At 39.8% G+C, this 10,922-nt stretch overlaps 1 non-coding gene across 1 annotated transcript; it reads left to right on the plus strand.

Annotated features, from left to right (window-relative positions):
* Positions 1–10,037: 10,037 nt before the first annotated feature.
* On the plus strand, positions 10,038–10,144 carry LOC118486202. The gene has a single exon (XR_004878057.1). It is a non-coding gene; the product is annotated as a small nucleolar RNA R71 (small nucleolar RNA).
* Positions 10,145–10,922: the final 778 nt, after the last annotated feature.

Here is a 10,922-nt window from a genome sequence, read left to right on the forward strand (position 1 = left end):
ACCCTTGACGAGCTTGACACAGCTCCGGCGGGTCTTGTTCACCTTCCAATCCGTAACCTCAACAGGTTCTTCCACGAAGTGGAGCGTGTCGTCAACGTGAATTTCATCGGTAGGAATGACAACGGTATCTTGAGTTGGACTCTTCCTTAAATTTGATACGTGGAACGTATCGTGAACACTATTCAGTTCGGCAGGTAGATCCAACTTGTATGCTACGGACCCAATTCTTTCCAAGATTTTGAACGGACCAATATACCGCGGATTCAACTTCCCACCCTTCCCGAAGCGTGCCACACCCTTCCAGGGTGATACCTTCAACAAAACCATATCTCCTACCTCAAACTCCAGAGGTTTCCTTTTTCGATCCGCGTAAGCTTTCTGACGGTCACGAGCCGCACTGATGCGATCTCGGATCTGTGCAATCTTATCTGTGGTTTCCTGGACCACGTCAGGACCAACCAACTGTCTATCACCTGCGTCAGACCAACAGAGCGGTGATCTGCACTTGCGGCCATATAAAGCTTCGAATGGCGCGGCACCAATACTGGTGTGGTAGCTGTTGTTGTATGAAAATTCGACCAAAGGCAAAAGCCTATCCCAGCTACCGCCCAAATCCATCACACATGCTCTCAGCATGTCTTCCAAAGTCTGTATCATCCGTTCGCTTTGCCCGTCGGTCTGCGGGTGAAACGCGGTGCTCATATTCAATTGCGAGCCAAAAGCTTCTTGCAAGGATTGCCAAATCTTTGAGACGAACCTTCCGTCTCTATCAGAGATGATTGAGAAAGGTACTCCATGGCGTGTAACAATTTCTCTCATGTAAATTTCGGCCAACTTGCTCGTATTATCCTTCTCTCTGATAGGTAAAAAGTGTGCTGACTTCGTCAATCGATCCACTATTACCCAAATAGTGTCATGGCCTTTTGGCGTTCTTGGCAACTTCGTAATAAAATCCATGGAGATTTGTTCCCACTTCCACTTGGGAATTTCCGGTTGTTGCAGAAGTCCTGAAGGCTTCTGGTATTCCGCTTTCACTTTAGCGCACACTAAACACTTGCTCACATAAACAGCAACACCGCCTTTCATCCTAGGCCACCAGTAGTAATTCTTAAGATCTTGGTACATCTTATCCGCTCCTGGGTGGATAGAGTACCGCGATTTGTGTGCCTCATCAAAAATAACCTTCCTTAAACCTCCAAACAAAGGAACCCAAATCCTTTTCTCAAAACATAACGTTCCTTCCCCGTTTGGTACCAATAGCTTCTCCATCCCATGGAGATATTCTTCTTCAAGGTTTCCTTCCTTGAGAGCTTCTTTCTGCGCGACATGAATGCGCAAGGAAAGATCGGTTTGGATGATCATCTCTAAAGACCTAACCCTTATGGGCTTGATCCTCTCCTTTCGGCTTAGGGCATCAGCGACCACATTCGCCTTCCCTGGATGATACTTTATCTCACAGTCGTAGTCATTCAACAACTCGACCCAACGTCTCTGCCTCATATTCAACTCCTTCTGGTTGAATATGTGCTGCAGGCTCTTGTGATCCGTAAATATCGTACACTTTGTACCATAAAGGTAGTGTCTCCAGATCTTTAATGCAAAAACCACTACGCCTAGTTCCAAATCATGCGTGGTATAGTTCTTTTTGTGCACTTTCAATTGACGCGATGCGTAAGCTATAACCTTTTGGCATTGCATCAACACACAACCCAATCCTTGACGCGAAGCGTCGCAGTATACCACAAAATCATCCGTACCTTTCGGTAGGGATAAGATCGGCGCGTTGCAGAGCTTTTCCTTCAATATCTGGAACGCTTCTTCCTGTTTGATTCCCCAATCAAACTTCTTATCCTTCTGAGTGAGGAGCGTCAATGGTTGAGCGATCTTTGAAAAACCCTCAATAAATCTTCGATAATAGCCAGCCAAACCCAAGAATGGTCGAATCTCGGTTGGCGTCTTTTGGCGTTTTCCCGATTCTTGATCGCTTCGATCTTGGTTGGATCCACGTGGATTCCATTTCCATTTACCACATGTCCAAGGAATTGCATTTCGCGTAGCCAAAACTCGCACTTAGGGAACTTGGCATACAACTGTTCCTTCTTCAGCAACTCCAGAATACCGACACCAAGGATATTTCAATTTTATTTACAAAATCAATGTGGTTACGTGTATGTGTGACACACCCCTACAATACCGACACCAAGGATTTTTTCCTAGCAAAACAAACTACTCTTGTGGTTTCTTTGATTTTGTGATCGCTCGCGATCTCCACAAAAATCCTAAGTACTCTTTTCTTCTAAAGAAACAAAGTACAAGGTACAAGTTATAACTCATAATGGATACTCGAAGTACCACTTTAAATCCTTGATTGGATACCTAAGGGTACTTTCATAAGTCCTTAATTGGTCTTATGCAATACGCCAATCACTACATTCTTGTTTTCATGACATTATATACATGTTTTGATTACCTAGTACATGGTTTTCAAAGACATTTTTTTTTGCTTCGTATGTTGACCTAGCATACCTAGTACACGGTTTTCAAAGACATTTTTTTGCTTCGTACACGGTTTCAAAACATTTTCACGACATGCTTACATTGTTCTAGACATTTTTGGTAAACAAAACACAAATCCCAAATCCTTATACGATCTTCCTATCTTCATAGTTAGATTCTTATGGATGTTTAAAGTGTAAATTGAAGTCCTTGATTGGATTCTTTGTGTACTTTAATGTGTATGTACAAGTTGATGACAAGTTGATGACCAAGTTGATGATTGGGTGTTTATGTGGTTAGTAGTGATTTAGATAACGAAACGAGTGTAATACCATAAGAACATGGTAGATACGCCGCTGGTACATCTTACATATAAGTGTTCTTATTGTATTACCCTTGTAGTGTTATCCAAGTCACTTTAGGATTACTGTGTTTAGTTGATTCAAATGTTCACTATCCAAATCCTTGTAGAATCTTCTAATTTTAATGTGTTAGATTCTTAGAAGGATATCCAAAGTACTATCTTAAATCCTTAATGGGTTTTTCTATGCAAATAGTTAGACCCTTGGATTCCAAAGTACTATTCCGAAACATTTATTCCAAAGTTAAAGAGACCCTTTGGTGGTCTAGTTAAAGAGATCATTCGTTTATCTAGTTAAAGAGATCATTCGTTGATCTAGTTAAAGAGACCCTTTGATGGTCTAGTTAAAGAGATCATTCGTTAATCTAGTTAAAGAGATCATTCGTTGATCTAGTTAAAGAGGTCATTCGTTGATCTAGTTAAAGAGGTTATTTGTTGATCTAGTTAAAGAGATCATTTGTTGATCTAGTTAAAGAGACCATTTGATGGTCTAGTTAAAGAGATCATTCGTTGATCTAGTTAAAGAGATCATTTGTTAATCTAGTTAAAGAGAACCTTTGGCGGTCTAGTTAAAAAGATCATTCGTTGATCTAGTTAAAGAGATCCTTTGGTGATCTACTTAAAGAGATCCTTTGGTGATCTAGTTAAAGAGATCATCTGTTGATCTAGTTAATTTGTTTGATTTTTCCCTTACACATCACAAAATGAACTACGTGGACTATGCAAAGAATTTAGTAATTATGGGTGCACACATAATTATAAAATTCGGTGCATAGAAAACCATAGCAAGTTTTGTCATGTGTAGAAATATGTCCCTCAACCTTGCCACAACATATCGATAGACTAGTCTAGAAATATGTCCATAATGAACCATCCCTAGCCTCTAGACTAGTAAATGATATGCCACAACAAGATTGGTTTAAGTCCATTTTCGTTTTATTAATTTTATAACTTAATTAATAATTAGTGCTTGTATTTCAAGGTTACAATAGAGATCTTTAATTAATTATCAAAGCGATTTAGACATCAAAATAACCAACGAATAAGCAAAATTGGTTATCTATTATTTCACCGAATTATCCTATCCCTTCATTAATTTACCTTCTTAACTTTCACCCCCAAATAACATTTGGTGCATTACAAGAAGCCTTTTCAAAGGATCTCGATGTAATATCAGAAGCCTTTTATTATCCCAAGATCTGGTTCGTATTAGAGGCTTGTAACCCGAATCTCATTCAATACAAGAAGCTTACACCGGATCCGATTAAGGGAACCATAAGCATACGCACACCTTAGACAAGTTAAGTTAAGTTAAGCTAATAGGGTTAAATTAAGTGGTTAAGTTAATTTATTTTCAAAGGGGTTATGCAATCCTGTCACAAAAGATAGTAAACCAAGAATTAGTAAGAGATAAACACATTAAATATGACATATATAGTTATTATATTAATAAGACTAACTAATCCAAGAGTATGAGAAGACATAGAGATTACAACTATAAGAAACAATTTTACCAATGGCGATTACCACATTTCATGATCTTCAAGCTCTAACTCAAGTGCAAGTATGTGTGCAACAAAGTGCCTCTCAACTCTCATTTATTACATATATGTAGTGAACTAATCTAATGATGCTTTATTCTTAACATGGATGATCACAGGTATGATGTTAGGATCCTAGCTTTGGAAAGGTTCTAGTCGACATGATGGTCTTACTAAAGGATCAACCTCTCACTTTCAAGCAAAGGGGGCTTAGGAAGCATCATGATCATGGCATACATGACTATTGATTAGCCAAGCTCTATGGATCATCGACACTTTCTCTAAAGGACTAGAGCCTTCAAGGAAGAGAGAACCAGGCGAAGAAGGCATAAGCCTATCAGCCTTGTGGTTGTAGCAAACCAGGGATCAAGAGAGCAAAGAAGGGTATGCCTCAAATGGGTGAATGAGGCCTCTAGTTATAGGTTGGTTGAGGGCAGGTGAACACGGGTGTGCCAAGGGTGGCACGACCGTGCGTATCCTTTTGTCTGTTAGAAGCTTTGAGATCATGTCCTTTCTATCTCCCGAGAATACTTAGGCACAGGTGTGTGATGTGTGTTGGTGTGTATATATTTTTATGTATATTTTTAGCCCTTTTCAACACTTTAGTCAAGTTTTAAATTTATAAAACACGATATTCTACTAACACTAAACACACATATGGGCAAGTGCACCCATCCTGAGCGTAGTATAGCGTTGGTAAGATACCGAGGTCGTCTAAGGACACAAGAGCTTTTAGTACCGGTTTATCCTCAACGTCTAATCAAATCAAAATTTTAGAAAAAGGTTTAAACATGAAAATAAAAACTAAAAATGCTGAAAATAAAATTAAAATAAAAACAGATAGACAAGATGAATCACTTGGATCCGACTCGCCTTTAGTGTAACCTTTGATGTTTTTCGCACTTTTGCACTTTTTAAGAGATTATCTTAGTTATAGTAGTAGGCCCCTCTTTTGAAGGTGACGTTACCCTCAACCTAGTAGTTTGAGTCAGCAAGGATACAATCCTAAAGGGTTGGATTATTGAAAGATAATCAATTAAGTTACTAATGTGCAATGTGGTAGGCCCCTCTTTTGAAGGTGACGTTACCCTCGGCTAAGTGGTTTGAGTCAGCAGGGATACAATCCCAAGTAGCGGGTTAATGTATTAACAGTAGTTTACATATGAGGGGATCAAGCTATCCGCACCCCCGCCATCCAATACAAGTGGGTATTGAAGGAGGTCCTAGTAAGCTTGACCCAGGTCCTTGCAGGATCTATACACCGTACAAGGAAAGAACCTTACCAAACCATTCCCTTAACCCCCGACCAGGTAGCCAACATATCTCTATATAGACCGTAGAGATATGAATGGTGTAAATCTTTTATTTTATATAGACAGTAAAATAACGCCAAGACACCACGGATAAATGATAAGGAAGTTTCACCTTTAACATAAGAAACTAGTTATTAAAGTCATTAATACAAAACCAAATAAAAAGTGCGAAAAGATTAAAAAACAAAAGTATTACACTAAATGCTTGTCTTCACCAAGTGATGTAAGAGACTTAGGCAAACATGGCCTTTGATTGTCAAGAACTCTTACTATCAATCTTGGATCCCGAGACTACTACACACACTCTATGATGGATGATCGATGATGGTGGTGGATGAGGGTGTTGTGATGGTGGTGGAGTGTGGGTGAAGTGGGAGAGAGGTGGTTTGCCAAGGGATGCCTTTGAAGTGAACCAAGCACCACTATTTATAGCCTACACAGAAGCCCGGACACGGCCCCGTGTCCATCCACTTTCTCTTTCTTCATTAATTGCAGTTTGTCTGCATTAGCGTTGACCACGCCCCCGTGTCCGTTGGGCATGCCCCACGTGTTGGGGAATAGAAGCTTCTACGCTTTTATCTTTTCTGCAGACGCTTGGGCACGCCCCCGTGTCCTTTGGGCACGGGCCGTGTTCAGCCTTCTGATATCTTATTTTTGCTTGGGAAGATGATGTCAAGAGGTCGGGCATGCCACGTTTATTCCTTTTCTTGTATTTATGTTAGATTTGGATGTGTTTTCTTTTGTTCATTTAAGCTCTTTTAACCCTGAAAATACAAAAGGAAGACAAAATCGCACTTTTTTCCAACATTAGTACTAAAAAAGGGTTAGTTTTATGCCTCATTTGATGTAATTTATATGTTGCATTTTACATACATCAAATACCCCCACACTTGAATCTTTGCTTGTGCTCAAGCAAAACTCTTTATAATGTGGCTTTCACACCCAAATGGAATGGGTAGAAGAGAAAGTTTTGGGCTTGTCTTGACTGTCGGGATTCCAAGATCTTTATTAGGTCTTATTTTTAAGGTATTTACAATCCTATTCGTTATGATTTATTTAAAACATTACATAAGAGAAATTACTTATTTGGGCATAACATGCCTTTTTAAAATTCCATTTATATACAAGTTCACATACCTCACGGGAGATCACTCTACACTCGGCCGAATATGTATTTTTGTGAAACACTCGAGATCGGCATGGAACTTACTTCTACCATATGCTTGCCAAGCAATCCATCCTCCTCCTTTTTAACTATAAACCTTTGTAAATATCAAGAGGAATTTGGGGAAGGGTTAGGCTTGGGTTAAAGGTAAGTGGTTTTGGGTTAGTGGTTAGTAGAAAAGGGCGAAATGCGTAAAAAGCGTCTGTTTTCGCAAAACTTTTTGTTTTTATAACTTTTTATTCAAATGAAGCATTTTCAAACAAAGTTTCTTTTGATGAACTTGTTTGTTTATTGCTAGACTTCATTTTTTTTTGGATAAGGAATGTCACATGAAGGCCGAGCTTTTTACTAAAATAAAGGGTTTAAAATAAAAAAAAGGGTTTTGGTGGGTAATAGGTGTTTGTTTTGAGGGTTTAGAAATGAAAAGGTTTAGGCTCAAAGGGGTTAACTAGGGGGATTTTGGGAAGGTGGTAAAAAAAAGAAAAATAATGGTGTTGAAAGAAAAAGGGTTAGTCCTAATGCCTCCATCATTTACTTACTTGGGTTTAAGTTGGTAAGGACCGGGAATGTATCGTCATGGCAAGTTATAGAGTCGTAAGAAACCAAGCGGCTATTCACACAAGAAACGAAAGATGAGCATTTAGTTTAAAAGATGTGTATTTATATGCTCAATTAAAGGCTCAAAACTCACTTTTTGTGGGAATGAGTTTTTAATGTGATCAAGTATATATAATCAAATTTTAACTAGATTTGTCATGCTGTTTCATAATCTTCTTATGTTGGTTCTTTTTATCACGACGCTATCGATTGTAAATTTGTAAAAATATAACCTTTTTTAGAACTTGTTATTCACAATTTAAACCAAGACAAGTAAAAAAATGAAAACTTTTTGAAAAAAATTGGGGTGTTTAGCGGTTACAATAGAGTTTTGTGTAAGGCTTGTAATTAGGACTTGCAAAATTCAAGGTTTTAGCATCCCCCCACACTTATATTACACATTGTCTTCAATGTGTCCCAAAAATAAGTTTTTGTGTTGATTGAATGTGTAAAAAGGTGTGTAAAAACAAAAATTTATGTTACTGGGCGTCTGGACATAGCCCCGTGGTGACCGGTCACGACCCCGTGTTCAGATCGCCAGTAACAGAAAGTAACAGAAGGCTGGGCACGGGGGCGTGTTCAGTGAGCACGCCCCGTTTCCAGTTACCTGAACTGGGCGTTTTCTGCAGACCTTTGAGCACGGGGCATGTTGGCTGGGCACGGCCCGTGCTGAACTTGCTGTAATGAAGAAAAAATGTCGGGTGGCTCTGTTTTTGTGCATGGGGTGTTGGTTCAAGCTTCCCTTAGTATCCTTCACCATCCCGAGTGTGTTTTATTCCTGAAAATTAAAACTAAACTAGAAAGCATAAAGGTTAATCTAAACTAAAACTAAGGATAGTTTCGCGGAATGCCTCCGTGGTGCGCCGCATTTATAAGGGTCCTTGGCTAGACCCAAAGCCAGTCATATGTTACCCAAGTGGGATGGGTTGCATCCCATGTTGCACCGTCAGAGAGCATCATCCAAACTTGAGTCTATGACTTTCATGTAGTTAACCGGGTCATCATCTTCTACTCTTTTCCCAACCCCAAACTTCATTTCCTTGTCCCCAACCCTCAATGATAGTGTTCCCCCATTCATGTCTACCACTGCGTGGGCCGTAGCTAGGAATAGCCTCCCTAAGATGAGTGGTACTTCGGTATCTTCCTCCATATCTAGTATGACAAAGTCGGCTGGGAAGACAAAGTCTCCGAGTTTAACCAATAGATTTTCAGCGACACCTTGTGGATATTTGACGGACCTATCGGCGAGTTGTATGCTCATTTTCATATGGCTTGTTTTCCCTAGTCCGAGTCGGTCAAACATCGATGCGGGCATGAGGTTGATGCTAGCCCGAAGATCGGCTAGTGCATTGTGTATGGGTGAGTCCCCAATTGAACAAGGAATAAAGCTTCCGGGGTCGATCTTCTTTTGTGGGAGTTTGTTGAGTAGTAAGGCGGAGCATTCTTCGCTTAAATTAACTAATTGCAATGATTCAATTTTCCTTTTGTGAGTGAGAAAGTCCCTCATGAATTTTGAATATTTAGGCATTTGGGTTAGGACTTCTACAAATGGAATATTGAGATGCAATTGGTTTAGTAGATTTACGAATTTTGTGAATTGCTCATCAGTCATTTGGCGAAGTAACCGACCAGGATAAGGCACCAGAGGATTCTTGGGTGGCTCTTGGCTTGGTGTAGGAGTCGTCTCTTTTTGGGGTGTTGATGAAGCTGTGATTTGGCTAGGTGAACTCCTTTCAGTTGAGGGAAGCGGAGCTTCCTCGGGACCTATGGTACGGTTTCTCAATGTGATGAGATGTACTTGCGCCTTTGGGTTTGTTTCGGTATTGCTAGGTAACGCGCCTTGTGGTCTCTCAGAGAAATTTTGAGCTAGTTGATTTAATTGTTTTTCAATGTTTTGAATACTAGCTTGTTGGTTTCTAAAATTAGATTCTATTTGTTGAAATCGATCCGAGTTTTTCTTATCGGTGTTAGAGATGAGGCATGAGACAGTGTCTTCAAGCCTCTCTCGTCCCCCTTATTGTTGTTGAGAAAAATTTTGTGACTCATTGCGTGGTTGTTGAAAGTTTGTTCTTTGGTTTTGATTTTGTTGGTTACTACTTTTGCCAGGTTCTCTCCAACCAAGGTTAGGGTGGTTATGCCATCCTTGGTTGTAGGTACCTGTCAGAGGACCAGACGGCCTAGGTCTATTATCAGTGTAGTTTACCATTTCCGTTTGATTATCCATTTCTTTCAAACAACTCCAATTTTCATGCGGCCCACCACACCCTTCACAAGCCACAACCAAGGCCGTTTTTGCCATTTCTAACTTTTTTATTTTTGAAGAAAGGGCCTCGATTTGGGCTTGTAAAGAAGTGCTTTCGTCAACCTTATGGGCGCCCGGGGCAATAGATTTATTGCCTCGGGGAGTGTGCCACTGAAAATTGTTTTGAGCAATTTCCTCAATTTGATTATAAATTTCATATGGGCGGCGATTACCTAAAAGTCCCCCGGAGCTAAAGTCAAGTGTTTGTATTGTGTGTTGCAACAACCCATTGTAGAAAGTGGATACTTGTTGCCATACCGCAACACCATGATGATGACACTTTCTTAGTAGCTCTTTGAACCTTTCCCAAGTTTCATATAAGGATTCCCCTTCCTCTTGTGAGTATGTGTTAATTTCAGTCGTTAATTTAGCTGTTTTAGCAAGAGAGAAATACTTATATAGAAACTGGTGTTTACCGAACCAACTGGGAGGGTATTAAGCCAAGCCTTAGCTCGGTCTTTTAGTGAAAATGGAAACATCCGTAGGCAGATGGCGTCATTTGATGCTCCGTTGATCCGAAAAGTATCACATATTTCCAAAAAGTTGGTAATATGTAAATGGGGATCTTCATCCGCAAGCCCATGGAAGGTTGCTGTCACACCCCCAAAATCCACCTGCGGAGTATCACCGCTTGGGAGCGTGACTGACCAGGATCAAGCCACCAATCATATAGAACAATATGTATAATAAAAGTAATTGCTATTAAACCAAACCAAATCCATATGAAAGGTATTCCAAAACATAAGTACGTTATCATTGTTTAGCGGAAGCGTATAAGTGAAGCCAAATCCTAACATAGTTACCAACAACAATTAGTCATATGCACAAAGAGCACGTATTCCATACACATACTACACTTGCAGCATACACGGATTGCACAAATCATTATACAAGTCACTATAGTAATTCATATGACATACAAGTTCATTATCATCACATAATCACCTAGCAAGTAGTTGGTTCAGTTATGCATTCACATTACAGCTTCATACACCACAAAACATATACTAATAGTTCGGTTCTCATACAAATAATCATGTATGTTCACAAATATGAAGTAGTTTAATATTATGGTACATCGATATTCAAGTGTATGGCCCATTAGGGGCGGCCCATGTCCTACAAGCCCAACTAGTAAGAATCTCAC

Source organism: Helianthus annuus, chromosome 13, assembly GCF_002127325.2.
Source record: "Helianthus annuus cultivar XRQ/B chromosome 13, HanXRQr2.0-SUNRISE, whole genome shotgun sequence".
Classification (NCBI taxonomy): Eukaryota; Viridiplantae; Streptophyta; class Magnoliopsida; order Asterales; family Asteraceae; genus Helianthus; species Helianthus annuus.